The sequence below is a fragment of the Armigeres subalbatus genome, chromosome 3 (genome assembly GCF_024139115.2).
Source record: "Armigeres subalbatus isolate Guangzhou_Male chromosome 3, GZ_Asu_2, whole genome shotgun sequence".
NCBI classification, from domain to species: Eukaryota; Metazoa; Arthropoda; class Insecta; order Diptera; family Culicidae; genus Armigeres; species Armigeres subalbatus.
The window spans coordinates 208,425,737-208,451,106 of record NC_085141.1 but is presented as its reverse complement, the minus strand read 5'-3'; the positions used below and the strand labels follow the sequence as shown (position 1 = coordinate 208,451,106).

The 25,370-nt window shown below is 42.0% G+C and overlaps 1 protein-coding gene across 4 annotated transcripts in view; it reads right to left on the bottom strand.

The window, feature by feature from the left end:
• The window catches only part of LOC134227861 (zwei Ig domain protein zig-8-like), a 706,001-nt gene that overhangs the window by 503,297 nt on the left and 177,334 nt on the right, over positions 1-25,370 (bottom strand). The window lies entirely within an intron of this gene.

Sequence of the window (25,370 nt, the reverse complement as noted above, 5' to 3'; positions counted from 1 at the left end):
CGCGTGAAACGTCGATGACAACACTTTGGACCGTCGGGAGAAGAATGCGAAACGCGTCATCGATTAACGAAGATAGGGAAAGTTCTTCCCGATGGATCTTCGCTTTCGCCAAAAAGTGTGTCCGGATTCAATAGCTCGCGCGCGACGAAACCCCCGGTCGGCACGATATGGACGCCATCTTTTCGATGGTTGATTTCTGGCTTGCCCTTCTTTCATGTAACAATACCGTCCCAGGAATGGACAGAATTAAATTCAACTTGCTGAAAAACCTCCCAGACGTTGCGAAAAGGCGCATGTTGAATTTATTCAATTAATTCGTGGACAGCAACATTGTTCCGGATGAATGGATACAGGTGAAGGTAATTGCTACCAAAAAAACGGATAAACCTGCTTGTATACGGAAGCTTCTAGATAAGATGATTCTCAATCGGCTCGACAGATGGGTTGAATCAAATGGCTTTCCATCACATAATCAATTCGGATTCCGCAGAGGCAAGGGAACGAATGACTGTCTTGCGCTGCTTACTAAAGAAATCCAACTGGCCTATTCTCAAAAAGAACAAATGGGTTCAGTTTCCTTGGACATTAAGGTCTGAGGGAAGGGTTTTCCGTTAAAAAAGCACGTGGTAGCACTCTCTGAGAAAGAAAATTGCCCAATTCAGCCCACCAGAATGACGCTGTCAGTGTCGCCAAATTTATTTCACCATTATGCAGTTTACAATTGCTTGAGAATTTGCCGTAAACGGAGAACAAAAGGAATTGGCAACAATGTGGAAGAAATTTATTACTCATGCAGTGGTTCGGTGAGAGAACAGCAGCAGCGCCGACCAATCACGCAAAGAGGAAATCAAAATAAACAAACTCCAGCTGGTTTTGGAAAATGAAAACATGAGCCGTTTCTAGAACAACATTAGAAAATATCGTGAGAGCATTTCTGTACAAGATTTCCACACGAGCTTTGAAAAGTATTTGGGTGATAACAGTGGTGCTGGAGTAAGTAAGACAAATAAGACAAATAAGACAAATAAGACGAATAAGACAAATGAGACAAATAAGATTGATAAGACTAAGACTAATGTAACTAAAACATATGGTTAATCCGATCAATTTTGAAGATGGACAATTTCAACTGATTCAAAATCAAACTAAACCTAGCATGGAAATTATGAAATTTCATGAATTCGAAAATTTTGATGATGTTATCATGTTGTAATGTGTATCAGGTATTAGGATATCTAGAACTCGCACACCTTCGATGCATCAGGAGGATACAAAAAAAACAGATAAATCCACCTACAGTGAGATTTTGACCCTTCCTTAGTCGTTAGGAAATATTTCCAGACTCCAGTATTTAAAACGAGATAAAACTGCTCAGATTCCCACTGCGATTGACCGTGTTAAGTGACAAAATAATTGCCTACCCAAAGGCGGATGCTATGGGTTGAGTGACATCAAAACGATTTGATAACGCGCTGTACGTCCTGCTGCATATCTATCAGGCGCTCGTCGGATTGAATGACTATTATAACATGATTAGTAACTATCGTAACGCCGGTAGCATATATTGTACTCGTGATTTCCAGAGACCTTGATATTAATTAATCCAGAACTAATTAAATCAGTCATTGATCGGAACGAAACTCAATAGTGTTAAAAAATAACATGTATTCTGCCTTATGGATGCCTCATTTTGTAAAACTAATCTTGTTTAAAAACGAGTGAGATTTATATGGTAGTAAATTTCAGAATTTTCACACATACATGCATAAAAGTGGTCTATTAGTGTCTCAAAATATGCTCACATTTGCTATCTAGCTTCCACTTAAGAAATTTTTGAAATTCCTTTAAATTTTTACGTTTTTGCTTTTCTGAGAAAATTCTTTGGTACATGCTTCTATCTGTTCCTCAATTAAAATCAATTGTTTCTTTGAAACAATTCAAAATAATAAGCATATTTTCATATCAAACCATTTTTTATAATTATATTTTCAATACTAAAGTGAATTTAACATTCCCAGTGCGGCATTGGACTGAGTCAGACGCAAAAAGTTAAAGTTTGTATCTCTTCACGCGAATCACTCGAAAAGTGCGCTTTTGTTATTCGGCGCGGTGTGTTTTATTGCCGAGTTTCGCAAGGTGAAATCCTGCCGGCTAGAGGAAGCGGGCTGCATTTGGTAAATCACCAACCGGTGATCAGTGCAGTGCCGTGAATATTATTGATTGGCTTCTATCACCATACGAGGACGGTCGTAGGTAGCAGCGAAGCAGCGACGAAAAGGCTAAGTACCTAAACGCTTTTCATTGTTCGCACATCATACCACGCTTCTGTTCACGCGGCGTGGAGTTGGCGACACTTTTTTGTGGAGCAGAAATAACCGGGCAGTGCAGAAAGAGTGGGCATTAGCCTGGTTCAAAAAATGGTTTTTTTTTTCCTTGAATAAATTTAGTTAAGTTTTTTTGCGCATACGTGGACGAAGCGAGTGGAGGCGATTCGCCTTCAACAGACAATGTTGTTCGCACGCGATTTTACCAGGCCACATCACCTGGTCCCTGGGTTGTTTATTTCCGGCAGAAAACGAAAGCCTTGATTTTCTAGGCATCAAGCGTGATTTGACGCGTCGTTTTCCGAAAACTGATTTTCATCAGATTAATCGGAACAAACTACGTGTAACCGCACCTACATATCAGGATGCAAATGCAATCGCAAAAGACCAACTGTATAATGTAGAATATTTAGTTTATGTGCCCTCGCGAGAAGTCGAAATTGAAGGTGTCATAAACGCAGCGAGCCTGACTTGCAAGGATGTACTTGCAGGAAAAGGTCGTTTAAAGAATGCCCTGCTATCTACTGTGGATATTCTGGATTGCAAGGAGTTGCATTCAGCTACCATGGTAGATGGTAAAAGTATTTTCTAAGTCTGGTTCGCTTCGGGTGACGTTCGCCGGTTCGATTCTCCCAAAATATGTAGATATTGAAAATATGTTATTTCCGGTGCGGCTTTTTGTGCCAAGGGTGTTTAATTGTACCAACTGCAAACAGTTGGGGCACACTGCCGAGTTTTGCGACAACAAGCCCCGTTGTGGCATATGTTTTGAGAAGCATAGGAGGAGGCCTGCCAACAACAAGCAACAAAATGTGCTTATTGTGGTTCGGTTCCTCAATATGATTTGCAAGAATGCCCGGTGTACAGAAAGCTCACCCAAAAAGTAAAGCCCTCGTTAGTACAGCGCTCCAAGCAGTCGTATGCGTCGCAGTCGTATGTTTAAGTCAGAAGACACATCCGCAACTGCCAACGCAACGGCTGCTATTTCAGCCGCGGTTCATGTCAATGATTTTTAAGATGTCATTTCCATTGACGATTCGAACACTGACGTAGCCGAATGAATGATTCAGCAGAGGTAAACGTACCCGAAAAGAGGAAGAAACTGTCGACCCCTGGATTGCGCCGTAAGAAAACAAAATCATCCCTAGAAGCTTTCCGAAATCTGATGGTAATGGGGATTATTTAAAATTCCGAAGCAGCCTGTCTATACTGCTTCTTTGACCCATGTTGCAGTAAGACATTCCCGCATTGCCTAAAACTGATGTTACAAAAAACATCAGTCAAGGAATATCTCTGAGCAGAAAACTGCTACTCGCACTTCCAAGAAAAGAATCTCGTCCAAGCGAGGATTGATATCCTTTAAGGACCTTGTGGATCGTATTTTGAACTTATTCAATATTCCGAATTCATTGAGGCCAATCATTGACCTCTTTATTCCAACAGTTGAAAGTTATCTGAAGCAATTGACTGTTTCATGGCCCCTTCTTGCAGGACTTGTATCTTTCGATGGATAATACGACCATACAAGATACAATCACTGTGCTGCAGTGGAACTGTCATAGTCTGAAACATAAATTAGACGTGTTTAAGTTTTTAATTCGCAACTCCGATTGCGATATATTTGCACTCTGTGAAACATGGCTTTCTTCTGAAGATGAAATCAACTTCCACGATTTTAACATTATTCGCCAAGATCGGAATGATCATTATGGTGGCGTTCTTTTGGGAATCAAAAAATGTCACACTTTCTACAGAATTCCCATTCCGACTGTTAATGGTTTAGAAATCGTCGCTTGCCAAGTAAATGTAAAGAATAAAGACCTTTGCATAGCTTCAGTGTATATTCCCCCAAATGCCTCAATTAATCGTCGGCATCTGTGGAGCACAGTCTCTCTTTTATCATCCCCAGTTTTGATACTGGGGGATATGAATGCACATGGTATTGCATGGGGCGAAACTAGAGACGATAATAGAGCGCCTATTTTCTATGATTTGTGCGACGATTTCAACTTGAATATTTTGAACACAGGCGAAGTAACTCGAATAGGACCTCAAGGTCAGGAAAGTCGAATAGATCTGTCTTTATGCTCTAATTCACTATCATTAGATTGCACGTGGAAGGTAATCCAAGATCCCCATGGTAGTGACCACATGCCGATAGTCACCACAATCAAAAGTGGCTATCAACGATCAGTGCCAGTTAATGTTCCTTTCGACCTCACGAAGAACATTGACTGGCAAAAATTTGCATCGGCGGTAAAAATTGGTATTGAATCAACTGATATTCTTCCTCCACTGGATGAGTATCGATTCCTTACCGAATTGATTCATAAAAGCGCACTAGAAGCTCAGAAACGACGCGTTCCAAGTACATCTGTCATAAGAAGACCAGCCACTCCTGGATGGGATGATGAATGTACTAAGCTGTATTCCGAGAAATCTGATGCCTTCAAGGCTTTCCGTAAACACGGAAGGTCTGAGCTTTTCGAAGAGTATTTGAGGCTTGAAAGAAAGCTCAAAAATCTCCTCAAGGCTAAAAACGTAGCTACTGGCGACGTTTTGTCGAGGGACTATCACGAGAAACCTCAATGACAACACTTTGGAAAACGGCCCGCAACATGCGGAACCGCATTTCCACCAACGAGAGTGAAGAATACTCCAATCGATGGATATTCAACTTCGCAAAAAGGTCTGTCCAGATGCCGTACCAGCAGAAGCGCTAGTTCGAGAATCAGTAGCTGATCCCGGTTCTTTGGGTGGGCCATTTTCAATGCTGGAACTATCTATGTCTCTTCTTTCATCGAATAATTCTTCCCCGGGATGCGATAACATTAAATTCAACCTTCTGAAAAACCTCTCTGATATCGCTAAAAGACGATTACTTGACCTGTACAACTGTTTCATGGAGTACAACATTGTACCCCCAGAATGGCGACAGGTGAAAGTAATAGCTATTCAAAAGCCTGGGAAACCAGCGTCTGATCACGATTCGTACCGACCAATTGCCATGCTATCATGCATGAGAAAATTATTGGAGAAAATGATTCTTTCAAGAATCGACCATTGGGTCGGAAAAAATGCATTGCTTTCAAATACTCAGTTTGGTTTTCGAAAAGGTAAAGGAACAAATGATTGCCTAGCGTTGCTCTCTTCAGATATACAGCTGGCCTATGCGCACAAGGAACAACTGGCTTCAGTATTCTTGGATATTAAGGGCGCTTTTGATTCAGTTTCCATAGAAGTACTGTCGGAAAACCTGCACAGTAGTGGAATACCAGTCATTTTAAATAATTTTTGTACAATTTGTTGTCAGTTAAACATATGAATTTTACTCTCGGCACCCTGACAACTTCCAGAAATAGCTACATGGGCCTTCCCCAAGGATCATGTTTAAGTCCCTTGCTTTATAATTTTTATGTTAAAGATATTGACAATTGTTTGGAAGGACAATGCACGCTCAGACAACTTGCAGATGATGCCGTGATCTCTCTACGAGGTCCATGTGCAGCTGTCTTGCAAGGACCATTGCAAAGTACCCTAGATAATCTGACTGTTTGGGCCAGACATTTAGGGATCGAGTTTTCACCGCAAAAAACTCAATTGGTTGTGTTTACTAGAAAGCGGAACCCAGCTCAACTGAAACTAAAGCTGTTGAATGATGACATCAACCAATCTTTATCTTCTAAATACCTTGGGGTCTGGTTTGATTCCAAATGTACCTGGAAAACCCATATTGATTATTTGATAGATAAATGCCGGAAAAGAATACATTTTCTACGTTCTATATCCGGAACGTGGTGGGGTGCTCACCCGGAAGACCTCATCAAACTCTATAGAACGACTATTCTCTCTGTTTTAGAGTACGGCTCTTTCTGCTTCCTCTCAGCAGCTGATTGCCACTTAATTAAATTGGAACGTATTCAATATCGTTGTTTGCGTATTGCTCTCGGCTGTATGCATTCAACGCATAACATGAGCCTGGAGGTGCTTGCTGGAGTCACTCCTTTAAAGCACCGTTACTGGGAACTCTCACTTAGAATACTGATCAAATGTGGGACAAGTAACACACTTGTCTTAGAAAATTTCGATAATATGCTTGAACTGATTCGTCAGTCAAGATTCCTGAGGGTCTACCTCAACTACATATCGTCAGATCTTTGTCTTCCATGTTATAATCCACCTCGAGTTAACTTCATCAACGACAGTTCCTCCATTGAATACGATCTGTCCATGAAACACGCTATTCAAGGAATACCAGATCATCTTCGACAAATATCTATTCCTTCCATTTTTTCTGAAAATATGAACATGTCAATTGCAACAACAGATATTTCACTGATGGTTCTCGCATCAACGGATCCACTGGCTTCGGTGTCTTCAATGTAAATTCAACCACCTTCCGAAAACTTCAGGAACCGTGTTCGGTTTATGTTGCTGAGCTGGCAGCAATTAACTTCGCTTTGGGGATTATTTCCGATCAGCCCGTAGACCATTATTTCATCTTCTCGGATAGTCTTAGTTCTATCGAGGCACTCCGGTCGATGAAACCAGTTAAGCACGCATCTTACTTTCTTACCAAATAAGAGAGCAGATGCGTAATTTGGTCGAAAGATCATTCAAGATTACCTTTGTATGGGTCCCATCCCATTGCCTAATCTATGGCAATGAGAAAGCGGACACGCTAGCAAAGGTGGGCGCACAGGAAGGTGAAGTTTATGATAGACAAATCTCGAATAACGAGTTTTTCCCATTAGTCCGTCAGAGTACTCTTCAAAATTGGCAAATGAATTGGTCACACAACGAACTTGGACGGTGGCTATTTTCTATAGTTCCTAAAGTTTCTGCGCGAGCGTGGCTCAGAGGTGAGGACTTGAGTCGAGGCTTCATTCGCGTGATGTCAAGGCTTATGTCCAATCACTATTCACTAAACGCACATCTCTACAGAATAAACCTTGTCGATAGCAACTTATGTACGCGCAGATGACATCGATCACGTAGTTTGGTTCTCCTCGGAGAACGACGCCTCCAGAGAGCAACTATTGGATACCCTTGTGGCCTGAGGTAAACAACCCTACAGGAAATAAGAGGTGTTTTGAGAGATCGCGATGTGGATTATATGCAGTCCATCTATGCCTTTCTTTGCTCGGCCGATATCAAAGTCTAATGCCCGTGTTTATCTCCTTCTCAGTTTTTTTTATTTGTTCCGTGTGCCACTAAGCCTTGGCCATCCGGAAGATGCTCCCTGCTGAATCAAAATCAAGCACGACGCCATGCAAAACCGTTTCCAACGCAAACGCCCGGATGAGCAGCTGGAATAACCTAAACCCAAATCCCTACCCCGTCCATCCTGAATTAAGTAAATTATAACCTTGAGTCACCACGAGTATTATGGTCTATGTCCCTTCCCTACTAACTGTTAATGATAAGATGATACAAATTATGAGGATATCATATTTAAGAATTGCGGCTCCGCAAAGTCTCGCACACGACTGAGCCTACCAAATAAATGAAATGGCTAAAAAAAAAAAAAAAACTAAAGTGAATTTGTTTCAAATACGATGCATTTTATTTCATAATTTAAGAGATTTATTGATAGATTAATACGTAACACGCCTGCGTAACGCATACAAAGTGAAATTATAGACACAGTGGTGCTGGAGTAAGTAAGACAAATAAGACAAATAAGACAAATAAGACAAATAAGACAAATAAGATTGATAAGACAAATAAGACAAATAAGACAAATAAGACAAATAAGACAAATAAGATTGATAAGACTAAGAAGAAAAATAAAGTAAGTTCCTCCAAGAATTCCTTCGGAAGTTCCTCCAGGGATTCGTTCGGAAGTTCCTCAAGCAATTCCTTCGGAAGTTGCTCCAGGAATTGTCTTCGAGAGTTCCTCAAGGAATTCCTTCGGAAGTTCCTCCAGCAATTCCTTCGGAAGTTCCTCCAGCAACTCCTTCGGAAGTTCCTCCAGCAATTCCTTCTGAAGTTCCTCCAGGAATTCCTTCGGAAGTTCCTCCAGGAATTCCTTCGAAGTTCCTCCAGGAATTCTTTCGGAAGTTCCTCCAGGATTTCCTTCGAAGTTCCTCCAGGAATTCCTCCGGAAGTTCCTCCAGGAATTCCTTCGGAAGTTCCTCCATGTATTCCTCGGAAGTTCCTCCATGTATTCTTCCGGAAGTTCCTCCAGGAACTCCTCCAGAAGTTCCTCCAGGAATTCCTTCGGAAGTTCCTCCAGGAATTCCTTCGGAAGTTCCTCCGGAAGTTCCTCTAGGAATTCCTCCGGGAATTCCTCCAGAAAATTCTTCGGCAGTTCCCCAGGAATTCCTCCGGAAGTTCCTCCAGTTATTCTTTCAGAAGTTCCTCCGGAAGTTCTTCCGGGAATTCCTCCGGAGGTTCCTCCGGGAATTCCTCCGGAAGTTCCTCCGGGAATTCCTCCGGAAGTTCCTCCGGGAATTCCTCCGGAAGTTCCTCCGGGAATTCCTCCGGAAGTTCCTCCGGGAATTCCTCTGGAAGTTCCTCCGGAAGTTCCTCCGGGAATTCCTCCGGAAGTTCCTCCGGGAATTCCTCCGGAAGTTCTTCCGGAAATTCCTCCGGAAGTTCCTCCGAAAGTTCCTCCGGGAATTCCTCCGGAAGTTCCTCCGAATTCCTCCGAAGTTCCTCCAAATTCCTCCGGAAGTTCCTCCGGGAATTCCTCCGGAGTTCCTACGGGAATTTCTCCGGAAGTTCCTTCGGGAATTCCTCCGGAAGTTCCTCCGAATTCCTCCGAAGTTCCTCCGGGACTTCCTCCGGAAGTTCCTCCGGGAATTCCTCCGGAAGTTCCTCCGAATTCCTCCGAAGTTCCTCCGAATTCCTCCGAAGTTCCTCCGGAATTCCTCCGGGAATTCCTCCGGAAGTTCCTCCGGGAATTCCTCCGGAAGTTCCTCCGAATTCCTCCGGATGTTCCTCCGAATTCCTCCGGATGTTCCTCCGGGAATTCCTCCGGAAGTTCCTCCGGGAATTCCTCCGGAAGTTCCTCCGAATTCCTCCGAAGTTCCTCCGAATTCCTCCGGAAGTTCCTCCGGGAATTCCTCCGAAGTTCCTCCGGAATTCCTCCGGAAGTTCCTCCGGGAATTCCTCCGGAAGTTCCTCCGAATTCCTCCGAAGTTCCTCCGGGAATTCCTCCGGAAGTTCCTCCGGAATTCCTCCGGAAGTTCCTCCGGAATTCCTCCGGAAGTTCCTCCGGAATTCCTCCGAAGTTCCTCCGGGAATTCCTCCGAAGTTCCTCCGGGAATTCCTCCGAAGTTCCTCCGGGAATTCCTCCGGAAGTTCCTCCGAATTCCTCCGAAGTTCCTCCGAATTCCTCCGAAGTTCCTCCGAATTCCTCCGAAGTTCCTCCGAATTCCTCCGAAGTTCCTCCGGAATTCCTCCGGAAGTTCCTCCGGGAATTCCTCCGGAAGTTCCTCCGGGAATTCCTCCGGAAGTTCCTCCGGGAATTCCTCCAGAAGTTCCTCCGGGAATCCCTCCGGAAGTTCCTCCGGGAATCCCTCCGGTAGTTCCTCCGGAAGTTCCTCCGAAAGTTCCTCCGGAAGTTCCTCCGAAAGTTCCTCCGGAAGTTCCTCCGGGAATTCCTCAGTTCCTCCGGGAATTCCTGCGGAAGTTCTTTCGGGAATTCCTCTGGAAGTTCCTTCGGAGAAACTTCCTAAGGAACTCCTGGAGGAACTTCCTAAGGAACTCCTGGAGGAACTTCCGGTGGAATTCCTGAAGGATCTTCAGGAGGAATTCCTGGAAGAACTTCGGGAGGAACTTCTGGAGCAATACCTGGAGGGACTTCCGTAGGAATTTGTCTTGTTTATCTTATTTGTCCTATTAGTCTTATCGTATTTGCTTTATTTGTCTTATTTGTCTTATTCCTTTTATTTTGCTTATTTGTTCTATTTGTCTTATTTGTTTTATTTATATTCGATTGTTTATTTCATCAAATTCCTATATTTGATTTCAATTTATATATTTGGTATCCATGTTCACAAATAGGAATACGCTTTTTTCTAGTGTCACGCTAGATACAAAGTTGACGGACTTTCTACCGCTCTCATCGCTCCTTTCCTGCCGTGCGTCACAAGAAAATATTATGTTGGCTGCTCTCCCGAAATGGTAACTTTTGTATGAAATTTAAAAAACTTGGTTGAAGCAAAAAGAGCTTCCTGCAAAATTTATTGCGGTGACATATACTTTTTATTACATCAAAATGATCGTTGGAAAAATTTAAAACTTTTGTCAGTTGGGTTTCGCGAAATTCGGTTCCTTTGTGCCACGAATCATCGGAGAGAGGTACTGAGAAGCGAAAATTTCAGTTCTACAATAGTTCAGTATTTAGAGCTTAATTCAAATTTGGGAAATAGTAGGTCCATGAAATTTTGTAGGAACATTCCTTGATAAATTTCAAAGAGATTGTCAGTTGGGATAAGCGAAATTCGTTCCCAATTCCGAGTTATAGACATTTTAGCACGAAAATAGCGCTCTACCGCGAGAGAGCTTCCCTCAGACCTTAAGGGGGCTTTTGACTCAGTTTGCGTTGACGTCCTTTCAGACAAACTCCTCGAGTGTGGGCTTTCACCAATATTAAACAACTAGTTGTACAACTTGTTATTTGAGGAACATATGAGCTTTGCTCATGGAAATTCAACAACTTCAAGAACTAGTGCCATGGGTTTCCCCCAGGACCCTCCTTTTTTATAATGTCTATGTTAGAAGCATCGATGGATGCCTTGTGGGAAATTGCTCGTTAAGACAACTTGTGGATGACGCCGCTGTATCCTTTATAGGAATAAAGGCGGGCGATCTGCAAGGACCATTGCAAGGTATTTTAGACAATTTGTCTACTTGGGCTATTCAGCTGGGTACCGAATTCTCTACGCCCCGGAGAAAATTGAGCTGATTGTCTTTTCTAGGAAGCACAAGCCAGCAATTAAAGCTTCATCGTAAGGGTAAGAAAATTGTCAAGACATTTCGCATAAATATTTGGGGGTCTGGTTCGACTCCAAAGGCACCTGGGGAAATGAACATTAAACATCTTTATCAGAAATGCAGCAAATCAACTTCAACGGACAGTAACGGGAACATGGTGGGGAACCCACTTGTTGAAGCTTAGGCTGAGTGAACTCGACTCATACAATGAGTTTGGAGCTACTTGCGGGAGTGCTCCCTTTATCAGATCGCTTCGCGGAATTGTCGTTTAGATTCCTCTTTCGGTGTGAGGTTTTAAACCCATTTGCAATTCAGAATTTTGAGAAGCTAATCGAACGAAACTTCCAATTAAAATTTATGACACTGTACTACTGGTATATGAGCCTGGAGATTGGCCTTTTTTCGAATGTTCTCAATCGCTGGCTCGTCTCGTAAAGGAAAAAGATCCGTGGAATACCAAATCTTCTCCGAATGGAGTGCATATCACCAATTTTTGCAAGTAAATACAGCCGCGGCAGTTGCGACAAAAGGTTTTACACTGACAAACAAATGGTCAAAACAAATGAATCCACTAGATTTGGTGTTTTAAACGAATTTCATAGCGCCACTTCAAAATCCTTGTTCTGTATATGTTGCAGAATTAGCAGCTATACACTAGAGCGAATTGCCTCTCTTCCATCTGACCAATACTTCATTTTTACAGATAGCCTCAGCTCTATTGAGGCTATTCGTTCAATGAGGCCGGTACAGCACTCACCGTATTTCCTGATCGAAATACGATCAGCATTGAGTGCTCTATCGAATTGCTTTTACACTATCACCATGGTATGAGTCCCTTCACATTGCTCGATCCCAGGTAATGAGAAAGCGGACTCACTCGCCAAGGTAGGCGCTATAGAAGGCGGTAATTGTCTTTAACGATTTTTTAACCCCCTTTCCTCCCTTTAAAGGGTCATGTCCTCTTTGTTTTCACCCACTCCGCTCGGTAGAAACGTTTTTCTTGTATCATTACAGTTTGTCCCTTGTCTGCATCACACCAATCATCTTAAGAAGACTGCATCAACGCTACCCTCGGACAAGTCATAACCCCCAGGCCCTATCGCATCATTTTTTTGCAGTACTTCTTAACCTCGACCTTACCGCGAGTCATATAAACCTAAGAAGCACATTATGAAATTGTAAATTTCTATTGAATTTCGGCTCCGTCATGCCTTCTGGCGCTTGGGCTTAAAAATAAACGCTAAGTAAAAAAAAGTCAAAAGGCGACAGTTATCTCATCAAATTAATACACAAAGGCATAAAAAATATAAAACAAATTTTGTTATGCACGCGCACTGGTTATGTGGAATGGTGGATTCAAGTGCAAATAGCCCAAATCGATATTTCTTGCGTCTACTCTATTCGTAGAAAAAGCCCAATAACCGAGTCGGTCATGTTTGACCTTCGTTGACGCAAAGATGCCAATCAAGTTGTAATTAAAAATGCCCCCAATTCATAGCGCACAGATTCACTCGAATACCAAGAAGCTAACCGCACATTCCTCTTTGACCTTTGTAGTAGATTTCCCACACAAAAACAATTTTGCAGTTCACGGTGAAGTGAACCATTATTTGTGGGTTTTCTCGCGTGGCAATGTGATATAAATATAGTTGTTCATTTCGTGTTGATTGGTTTGACAAATAATTTCCTATTAGAGTAATCGAATGATTTCAGAACTAATTAGAATTTGATTCCTGCTGGGCAAACCCCTAATACCTCCTTCGGGTTATCTTCCCAACAATTTGTAGTCTGTTTCAAGCTAATTAAGTTGCTAATTGGTACGAGGACTTGATAGGTAGAGCACTTCACTTCCCAGAGAGGATCAAAAATTCAAACAGGCTCATTGAATGTGAAAACCTGTTTCCTTTTGTGCTGAACAATAATGGATAATACAGAGTGTTGCTATTATGACCAATTTACTTTCCGTTGGTAATTATTGAAAGACTTTCCGCCAAAGCTGTGTCAACAAAGGAATCGCAATTGTAATTGTATCGTTGCGTGGGCGGCTTGAAAAGAGCACCCGAGGAACAGCCTTCACCGCAGCATTTTTCTTCATTCAATTTCACGGAACAACCACTCACCTGAGCCGTCCATCGTGCCGCACCATTTCCAACGGCCATAAATCACAAGTAGGGGTATTCATCTCTATTCAGCACCCATCAGGCGGCTTTTCTCATCAGTGGGGCGTGATTGCTGTCTCTGCTGGTGCCGCTGTTCCGAAAATAGCTACCTAGCAAAGTGTTAATGCAGACCGTCCCACCAATTTCCACCAACCGAACCGTGAGCAGTTTACCGCCGCGTGGGGAATGGGAAAAATCCGGCATTTTGTTGTGATAAAACGTGACCTGTTTTGAGTGCTGTCTAAACGAAGGTCAAATGGCTTAAATTACTGGCTTCGGAAGTCGAACACTGATGCCATTGGAGCTCCAGCCATCAAAGGATCTTCTGTTTTTCCTCCGCCTTCCCACGATTCCCTCGTCACTATCAATGCTCATAAAACGAAGGAGGAAGGGAAAGCTGTCAGCTATTTTGATATCTTTTCAGTAAGGTCTTTAGAAGATTCTTTCCGATCGGAAAGATGGGATTTGAAAACGATAGAAATCCCCGAACGAGATTTAAACCATTCATTTTTGGGAACATAAAACTGATGGGAAATAGTTAAGAATCTTGACGCTCAATGGTGTGCTCGGATGCGGAAGATATAAACTGAGATCCTCGATATGTTATCGTAGATAGTGGTTTAGGTAGTGTTTAGTATCTGATATGATGCAATACATGTTTAATTAGCTCATGGTAATTATTAGAATAACGCAATTTGATTTCTATTTTCACTAGAATTACATCGTAATGCTCATTAAGTGCAACCATAATTAATCAATTCAATGATTTCCTTATATACGCTATGCCCAGCCAATTTCCATCCCGTAAATTTTCTGTACCCGTAACAGCAGGATTTACAGTTGAATAAAATAAATCTACACTGTGTGCCCCCTATCGAAGCATCTGCAAACGTGTATGCTCTGTATGCGGTAAAGATTCCCGGCTTGATGTGGCTGGTTATTGGGCCGACTGATGCGTGCCACAAATAAATACGATTTAGTCCTTTCTCGAAATCGGTAGTCTATCCCCTTTTCCGAATGACGGGACGCGAGACCGGAATCGGGGTCCGACCGAACGAAGATGAAGAGTAGCGTAGGTGTAGCGTAAGTTCCGATCGTTAAGCCACACGACGGGGGGATTAGGTGCTCCATTCGTGTGCCATTAGTACCCGGGGATGGGAAGCCGGGAGGAACAGCTTTTGTATAATGTTGCTTTTTGGCTTTTATTTTCAGCTTTACTGCCTCGGCTTTCCCGCTGTTATGCCGGTATGTGTTATGTGCATCTTGTAATTTTATGAAATGACTTTCACATTTTTTTCCTGGCTAAAGCCGGGCTCCTCCGGGTGAACCCTATTCGGCGAATACTTAACTGGGCGGTCGAAGTTTATTTACATGGCGATGGTAGTAGTTGCTAGTGAAGGGACGTAAAAACGAAACAAAATTACGTACATAAAATTTTACTGCACAACCCCTCACCGAAATGAAGATTCGCTTGGGATAGGCTCGTCAAAATAAAAAAAGAGATTTACTGGAAAGGGCTTTGTTTTAGCAGGCAAGACATTTCGGAGACTGCTGCACGATTCGTACTGAGGCAATTTAGGCAATAAAAAAGGAATATTATTAAGACAGATTGCGTCTGAATCGAAGTGAATGGATTGCGGTAATGTTGTTAGCGATAGACGGAGGAGTATATCAATTATTGGGATTTATATGCGATTCCATAGCAATCTGAACCCGATCTAGAGTTTCCCTTGCAACATAAAGCGGGCCGACCTGGTTGCGGTAACCCAAGATCATATGACTTGAATGAAATAACGCATAATAAAATGACTTGAATAAAATAACTCGTCTTAAGTGAGCTGCTTGTTTGTTTCATTACGCATGTTTTGCCTTTCTCGTACAACAAAGTTGTAACGAAAGGCTATATGCTCACTCCAAAAACTAATTTTTGATAGGAGGTCCGGAGACACATAGTGTTATATACACGGAAGAAATAAACTACCCAATAGTGAGTTTAATTCACCCAACCTCGAACATCCGTACGGGAAGCCAAAATTGAGTAAGTAGGGTCGAAGTAGTTTGCCTTTAATCCCATGTTAAAAAAGTACCCAACGGAAAATTTATTTACCCAAATGTAAGTTTAATTCACTCAATTTTGACCTCAGGTAATAAAACTCAAAAATGGCTTCCCGTATTGAACTGGCGTCGTTGGATTGTTTGGCTCTTTTGTTTTTGATAACAAAGAAAGAGTGGATGAAAGAGAAGAGAAAAAATAACTCAAAAGTAAGTTTAAAAATACTCAATTTCGGGTACTTTTTTTCTTCCGTGTATCAATCGACTCAGCTCGACGAACTAAGGTTATGTCTGTATACGTGTGTATGTGTACAAATTTTGTAGACACATTTTTTGGAACTTAGCATTTTCGAATCACTCGTTCCATTCGTTTGCTATTGGAAATTGGTCAGATCGGATTATGGGATCAAAATGTATGGTCAAATACTATTGTTCATGTCCAAAAATACGCTGCAAAATGCTCATTCATATTTTTTAGTATTTTTGCACGAGAAAGGCACCAGCACCGCTTGGTGGATTAATCAGGGTTTTTATTTACCTTTACTCCAGATCTGGCAATTGAAGTTCATTTAAACTCATTACAGCAAGGACTATGTCCAAGGTTTTGCCTACTATTTACAAAATTTGATAACCTAGCGTGGGAACAAATCCCGAATCATGGGTTGCTCCAAAGTTTGGCAACGGACCCTGTACTTCTCTTTCTACACCTCAAAGCGTTCGTCGAGTATTTTCATCTCTGTCAGACGATGGACCTAAGAATTTGGAGTCCTAGGAGGGGTGCTCAAAACCATCCGCAGGAATTTGTCCTGTACTCGCTGGAGTTTCAGATACGACCAAATTTAGTTATATATGAGTTACCTCAACCAAATCGACATGAATTGTGTTGCTAGGGTTGTTTTAATTGGCAAAATCAAGTAGCCGGCAAAATTTTGCCTTTTAAGGTCACTCCTGAAGGAATCCAAGTTTCAAAGTGCTCGCGTTTTCGGGGGCACACCACTCGATACGGAGGCGGCGCACAACTGTCATTTTTGTTGTTTTAGTTTTGCTGCATCGCAGCATGCGCGAAAAAATAAAAATGACAGTTATGCGTTGCTTCCGTATCGAGTGGTGTGCCCCCGAAAACGTGAGCACTTTGAAGCTTGGATTCCGTCAGGAGTGACCTTAAACCGCTTGGATTACGCTGAGAGAAGGCTAATGGGACGATATATTTTGGGCGAGGAAGGGTCTTTCCCAGGTTTCCGGATGGGGATCCCTTTTGCTGACTTCCAGGACGTTGGAAAGTAACTAAGTCGAAGGTACTGGTGGAAGATTAACGCGAGTTGATTGAAAAACTGGACACTCAAATGCCTAAGCTCCAAGTTGAAGATGTTGTCGAAACCTGGGGCCTTCATATTTTTGGATGATTTGATATAGGTGGACAATTCATTAGCTGTTATCTCCAACTCCTCCGAGAAGTCGTTGGAAATAAGATGAATGTTGTTTGCATGCTCACTAACAGCAGCTTCATGTGGACTTACGATGTCTAGCCCAAGATTATGAGAGCTGACGAAATGCCGACCTATCTCAGCAGTAGTTTTCAAGCGATCCTTAGAGCCATTATTGTCTAGCGGGATCAAGGGTGGAATAGACCGAGGCTTTGTTTTCAATTTTTTTGTCAACTTCCAAAACGGCTTAGCACAATTTGGGAGAGCGCGGATTTTATTAGAAAAATCATTATTTCTAAGATCCACCATTCTGGCTTTGATGATTTTGATCATGCCCAGTACATTGATACTGTCTGCGAACTACGTTGCGAAGATGAATAAGATCTTTGGTGAGAGTGCCGACGGTTAGAGTGTTGCTTACCTTACATGCATGGGACATGCTGCTCTCTGGCCACCGAAATTGCCTCTTCGGTGGCGCACAGCTGGCGGTCGATACTTTCCGGCGTCTCCGAACGCACCTTGTAACCGATGGTGTTGTCGACGCACTGCTGGAACCGCTACCATTTCACTCGATAATAGTTCCTTCTGGAGAGTTGTTGTCGGTTGATCGAAGAGCCTATTTCGACCACCACCGGATAGTGATCGGAGCTCAGTTCCTGAGACGACCGGGTGCGATATTTGGTTATCCATGTTCAGGATGGTGTAATGGCCTTCTTCTAGATCGCTACTCCAGATCATGCCGTTCCCATTGCTCCTTGAGTTTCCCCAGGCTTGATGTCTTGCATTCAGATTGCCGGCGATGATGTACTGCCCTTGGAATCGCGTTAGTTTGGCGATGTCTTTCCGGAGGGCGCCAACGGAAGTAGTAACTTCTACCCCAATGGCCTCGATGAACTTGAGTTGGAGACTTGGTAACATCACTTGGTAGTGATGTTGCTTTTCAGTGCGATGGCCACACCTCCTCCCTGGGGTGGAACTGCTCGACGCATAGGCTGATTTTTGGTGAAAGCCCTCTTCCAGATCTCCACGTACTCGACGCGCTTGAGACAGTCCTTCGTTGTGATACGATGTTTTGTCCCACAGTTGGCACACTTGAGGTCCAACTCCTCCATTCGGTCACACTCCTCCGTGCTGTGGTTTTTGCCACACTCATTGCAACGGGTAGCCATGAAGCAGTTGCGGGTACCGTTGTATTTTGTCCACTCGATAATGGTACTGTTGACCATCTCAATCGCCTTCAGGTCCTTGAGCGAGGTGGATCGATGCTCGAGATGGACGAGGTACAGTTGGTCACGATACCTGCGGCTTTTATCATGCCACGCGATTATGTGAACCGCTATTGGTTGCAGTCCGTAACGCTTCAACTGCTCAACGAGCTTCTTCTCATCCATATCATCGAGACCACGTAGCACTACCTTTAGAGGTTTAGTACCGGGGATGTCGTGGGTGTAGTACTCCCATTCCTTCCTCTTTATATACTGCACCACGAAATCTAAAGAGGCCGTTCCTTACGGTCGGGAAGCTGGTCGTGTTGCTGCTGGGCAATCGTCTTCTTCCGGTTCTTCTTCTTTGCCAGCGGGTCACCGGCATCGCCAGCCTTTAAGCCGTAGTAGGCGTTATTCGATAGTAGATCTTTGCTGCATTGCAGACCGCTTCCTCATCGTCACTCGCGGTACGCTTCGATGCGCTGATCGCGACCGAGTTGGTCGCCGTGTCACCCATACCGGGGCCGAAAACCGCACGCGACAATGTGCGCCACAATCCAATACGACCGAATAAAGAAAACTTGCGAGAGCACGAGCCAAAAACGTATCCGATCACGTCGCTCGATCAAACTGGAATGGCTCGCGCGCGCTGTAGAGAAGCTTTCTTGTAATCAATAAAGAAGGCGTATTAATCCCGCCTTTTTTGTTAATCGGTATGAGTATCAATATTATATGCTAGAGCGGAGGGCGGAGCTAGAGGCTTTACATTTCTGACTATAATAAAGTTGCTTATCCGCACGCGAGCCAATTCGTTCGAAACATTCGGACTACTGACTAATTTTTTACAGTCTACCCCTCTAACGCACGCTTACGATTCTACTACCGTCATCTGTCATCACAAATGAATTGTAATTAGCACTGTGAAGACAAATTTTCTCGGCTCAACCTTGTCTTCCATAACATTTTAGTTCTGAAAAGAACCGAATCATTTTCCACAAAGCGCCTTTCCAAACACTAGCAGTAGCAAAACCAAATCAAAATCTGGAAATAAAATTTCACATTACCGACACTAATGTCATTCATGTGAATACACTTTTGTAGCATCTCCCTCCGAAGAATGAACCATGAGCTCGCCCAGCTCTACGGCGAACCCAGTATCCAGAAGGTAGCTAAAGCCGGAAGGGTACGATGGGCAGGGCATGTTGCAAGAATGCCGGACAGCAACCCTGCAAAGATGGTGTTCGCTTCCGATCCGGCAGGTACGAGACGACGTGGAGCGCAGCGAGCGAGATGGGCAGACCAGGTGCAGAACGACTTGGCGAGCGTGGGGCGTATTCGAGGATGGAGAGATGCGGCCTCGAACCGTGTATTGTGGCGTCAAATTGTTGATTCAGTGTTATCTGTATAGATGTAGACTAAATAAATGAATGAGCATCTCCCTCCGACGTGCGCTTTTGATTCTGCTACGGACGGCAACTTTCTGCTGTCGCCAATCGATTAGTTTTCACTTTGAACTAAATTCGTCCTGGCTTAACCTTTCCTAGTATAGAATGTTGGTCCTGAGAAGAATCGATAAATTTCCAATAATGCGAAGAACCGATTTATTTCCAATGACAGCAATCACTCAATAGTCCGATGAGCGCTTGTGATTTTGCAGCCGAAATCAAATTTCTTTTTTGTGTCTTTATTTTAGAGGTTTTCAGCCCTGGGCTAGTTCGCCTCTTTATTAACAAATTTCTGCTGTAATTATGATTTGCACTTTGATGAAAAATCGTCTCGGCTCCATCATTTCTTCTATAAAATTGAGGTACTGAGAAGAACCGATTTATTTTCAATAAACTCGCACCCAACTTACTACAGCACAACCATTTGAGAAAACTTCACTGGAGTGACGCTGTTTAAGGTGAAGGTGGGTTGAGTACCATTCTATATGGATTGTCTATGGAGTTGAAGCTCTTGAATATTTCATTCAGTCATATGGTCTCCCCCCTCGCAATCGCCCAATGACGGAGTGCCAGAATCAGAATAATGTTAAATTCAACCTCGCCATATCAACTGTCATACAAACCTGGACCTGTGCACGGTAAGCCTCTAATCAAACCAGCCCAAACCATCGAATAACACCCAAATTTTAAGTCATAATCGACTGAGCGTGACGGAGCAAAATTATTTTTTTAACCACCCTGTTTATTAGTTTGCTGCAGCCGGTGCTGTTGTTTACATTCGCTCCGCGATCAGTTTTTAATCGTTTTTTTCGGGCAAAAATAGCAGTTCATATTAATTTTTCGGTTTAAACAAGTGACTGATTTCGAAAATTGATGTTTAATTTGCATTCCATCAACATTTCAGGGTGTTCATGTGCGGAGAAGTGAGTGAAAACTTGATATTTTCAGAACCCTTTGAGAAGAAGTGAAGTGCAGTGATAAACCCACCAAATCGCGAACGGCTAATAAATTGGCACGAAACTGCTAATTTATGATATTATTCGAGCCGAAATACATAGGACTCTTTGGATAAACATGTTCATTATCACGGGAAGTGAACAAATATGCTGTGAACAGGTTAGTAATTTGAATATTAAACTTTTGTTCGATGCTGTTCGAAGCATTCGAATGCTGATGGGAGAGGGGTGCGGGAAGTGTGGAGTTGATCCGTGGAAGGTCCGGTGCCATCTTGACTGCCATCGTGGTACTCAAAAACTTCCAAATCCGTCCACCAGGAGCGCCACAATATGAGCAAAAGTACTCACTGATCCCGTTACGATCTTTGCAAGGACCCGTGCCTTCGTTTTACGTTGGACCCGTTTGCGGAAGTAAAATTCCGACAAGCGGTGGTAATCCTGCAGGGACACCGTTCTGGGAAAAAACCTCTTAGAAGGTCACGTCTCCACGCTCAGCAATGAGTATTAATAAAAACAAGAGGAAGGGGGAGTCTTTGAATTCTCCACTTCCTTCTAAGAAACAAGGTTTCAAGACCGTCCTGCCAAAGCGCGGAAAAAATAGAAGGAAGCTGGAGAATTCAGATATTCCTTCTAACTCTAATGTCGGAAATATTTTTTCTCCTATCGAACTGAGCAATCAGTTCGATTTGATTAATGATGATATTGAGCAAATCGAATCTACCTCTAGCCCAGGTGATTCGATTCATGCGAAAAAGCAAAGGATTCCGCCAATTGTGGTATCTGTTGCCGAGTTTTCTGGCTTTAGGAATGAGATTTTGAGTAACCTTCAGGGGATCAAGGTTTCATTTCAGATTGCTAGGAAGGGTGACTGCCGCGTTTTGCCGGGATCCTTTGACGATCGCAAACGTCTTCTTCAGTATTTAACTGAGAAGCACCATAAATTCTTCACATACGACGACAAAACTGAGCGATTGTTCAAAGTCGTTTTGAAAGGTCTCCCTAGTGACGACAAATCACTGGATGAGATTAAAATTGAAATTTCTGAATTACTTGGATTTTCACCAGTCCAAGTAATTAAGATGAAAAAGAAATTTCGCTCTGGTACTTCCCAGAAGGGTATTTCTCAAGAATTTTATTTAGTTCACTTTAATAAAAATGAACTAAATAATATGTCTGAAACTTGATTATGCATATGTACAACATGTGATAGATTTAGTTCGGAAAAGGTATTGGAGGGTAACCGCCCCTTCGGTGGGGTCCCACGACCCCAGTTCGCATGACAGGTGCTTTCCCTACTAAGCTACGAAGGACCTCCGTCGTCCACCGCAGCTTAGCGGGTACTGATGAAACCAAATTCCCAGCACCAGGTACCAGCCGATCTCTCGCAATACATTTTCAGAACTAACTCTCTCAAATGTATTTTTGTACACAATGTCAACCAAGTAGGATGAGTATTTAATATTGTCCGGCTCCTACACACTTGCTTCATCAGCCATTGTCGCCATTGTCATTAATAGACGTATCAAACATAAATTATATTCTTCGTTTGAAACCAAAGTTTTCGAAACCTTGGGAGTTTCTGTTGAAACAAATTTTGGACAATTCTCTTTTATTGCAGCCTACTTGCCTTTTCAATGCAATGGGCAGCAAAAGAATTTGTTGAAAGCTGATCTTCAAATTCTGACTCGCAACAAATCAAAATTCTTCGTAATTGGTGACTTCAATGCCAAACACCGTTCATGGAATAATGCTCAAAGCAATTCCAACGGCAAAATTTTATTTGAATATTGTTCTGCGGGATATTATACTATTCAATATCCCAATGGCCCAACTTGTTTTTCATCCACTCGAAATCCTTCGACAATTGATTTGGTTTTAACGGATTCAAGTCAGCTGTGTGGCCAATTGGTAACTCATGCTGACTTTGACTCTGATCACCTTCCTGTGACATTTGAAATCTCACAAGAAGCCATTTATAATCCAATCAGCTCTACTTTTAATTATCATAGAGCTGATTGGGATTTATATAAAACGTATGTCGATAGGAATTCTGATGTTGATATTCCTCTTGATACCAAAAGTGATATTGATAATGCTCTCGTATCTTTGACAAATTTAATTGAGGCATTGCAATTCCTAAATGTGAAATTAAATTCAACTCCATTATTATTGACGACGATCTTCAGCTACTGATCCGTTTTAAAAATGTGAGGCGAAGGCAATACCAAAGAACTCGCGATCCCGCGTTGAAAGTTATTTGGCGAGATTTGCAAAATGAAATTAAAAAACGTTTAGCTATTCTGAGAAATACCAACTTTGAGAATAATGTCTCGAAGTTGGATCCCAGTTCGAAACCCTTTTGGAAATTAACGAAAATTCTTAAGAAACCTCAAAAGCCAATTCCAGCGCTTGAAGAGGGAAATAAAATTTTATTAACAAATGGCGAAAAGGCTCAAAAACTTGCTCAGCAGTTTGAGAGTGCCCATAATTTTAGTCTAGGTCTTACTAGTCCAATTGAGGATCAGGTTACACAGAGCTTCGAAGACATTCTCAATCAAGAGATTGTTTTTGACCCTTCGTTGGGAACTAATTTGGATGAAGTGAGATCTATTACTAGAAAATTTAAAAATATGAAAGCCCCGGGTGATGATGGTATTTTCTACATACTTATCAAAAAACTTCCTGAGAGCTCTTTATCCTTTTTGGTTAATTTATTTAACAAATGTTTTCAATTGGCATACTTCCCAGATAAATGGAAAAACGCCAAAGTTGTTCCTATTTTGAAGCCGGACAAAAATCCAGCCGAGGCTTCTAGTTATCGCCCAATCAGTTTGCTTTCTTCAATAAGCAAACTGTTTGAAAAGATTATTTTAAATAGAATGATGGTTCATATTAATGACAATTCTATTTTTGCTGATGAGCAATTTGGTTTTCGCCATGGGCATTCAACCACCCATCAGTTATTAAGAGTTACGAACTTAATTCGGCTCAACAAATCTGAAGGATATTCGACTGGAGTTGCTCTTCTTGATATAGAAAAAGCATTTGACAGTGTTTGGCATGAAGGTTTGATTGTAAAATTGATGAATTTTAATTTTCCTCTGTACATCATTAAACTGATCCAAAATTATTTATCAGATCGCTCACTGCAGGTAAACTATCAGAATACTAAATCTGATAGATTACCTGTAAGGGCTAGTGTCCCCAAGGCAGCATACTGGGGCCCATATTGTATATCATTTTACTTCTGACTTACCTGATTTACCACCAGGGTGTCAAAATCTTTGTTTGCAGATGACACAGGTCTCTCAGCCAAAGGGCGTAGCCTTCGTGTCATTTGTAGTAGATTGCAAAAAGTTTGGATATTTTCTCCACTTACTTGCAAAAATGGAAAATTTCCCCGAATGCTTCCAAAACTCAGCTTATAATTTTCCCACATAAGCCGAGAGCTTCTTATTTGAAACCTTCTAGCAGACATATTGTCACTATGAATGGGGTTCCAATTAATTGGTCTAGCGAAGCTAAATATTTAGGACTTCTGCTAGATCAAAAATTAACTTTTAAAAATCACATTGAAGGCCTTCAAGCCAAATGTAACAAATATATTAAGTGCCTATATCCACTTATAAACAGAAAATCAAAACTTTGTCTTAAGAACAAACTTTTGATTTACAAACAAATTTTTAGACCTGCCATGTTGTATGCTGTGCCAATATAGGCTAGTTGCTGCAATACCAGAAAGAAAGGCACTCCAGAGGATTCAAAATAAAATTTTGAAAATGATTCTGAAGTTGCCTCCGTGGTATAGTACCAATGAACTTCATAGAATTTCTAATATTGAGACATTGCAACAAATGTCCAACAAAATAATTTCCAATTTTAGACAAAAATCGTTGCAATCTTCTATTGCAACGATTAACTCCTTGTACCCTTAGTATAAAATAGGTTAAGTTTAGTTTAAGTTGAAAACATTGTAATTCCTACATGGTTCAATTCAACCAGAGGAAAAATTCTAACTGCCAGAGGCAATTGGAATGTATTAATAATAACTAAAAAGTAACATAGCAAATAAGGATGATAGTGTTAAGAAAACACGGAACACCTAGTCTAAGAGATGAATGCATGTATTCGATAATTAGCAAATAAAATTAGTAAAAAAAAAAAAAAAAAAAAAGATATGACCTTCTAGTCGGGTAACATTTTAATACATGCTAGCCCTTAAAAATACCAACAAAGACCAGAACATATATGTTGCTCTTCCGACACATTTCTCCAGATTTTTCCCAAATTTAAAACTATTGGGAACACTCAAGTTGGTTTTGACGTAGGACCACGTCTGTGTTTTCTGTTCAAAGTCATCTATGCGAAATCAAAGGGCATCACGAAAATATGAATGCCTTGGAACATCAATATCTCAGCCATTTCTTGATATATTTTCAGTTCGTTAGGACCATTCGATCAAGGAAGAGTCAACGCTTCTATAAATATTGATTTTTAATTATGTATTTATCAACGATAATTGTAAAAGAAATTTTCGAAAGCGTGGAAAATTTATGTAAATTTTTTTATTCCTTTATTTATTTGATAGGCACTCTGTGTACAGAATCCACACAAATTCTATTTTTAGATTTTTCCAATACTCATTTATTGTTGTCGTTGCCAGTCCATCTCACCGTGAGTCCATTGTGTCCGTTTGTGCATGTCGTGTATCAAATGATCGTTGCATTGTTCGGTTGCCATTTATCCAGGTAACGTTGGAAGAATGCCTCCGAGAATAACAAGTTGCCAGTCGTCATCAGACAGCCATGACGGTAAGGCGCGTACCCCAAAACGCCACCGTATGGGCTGCGGATCTGGCG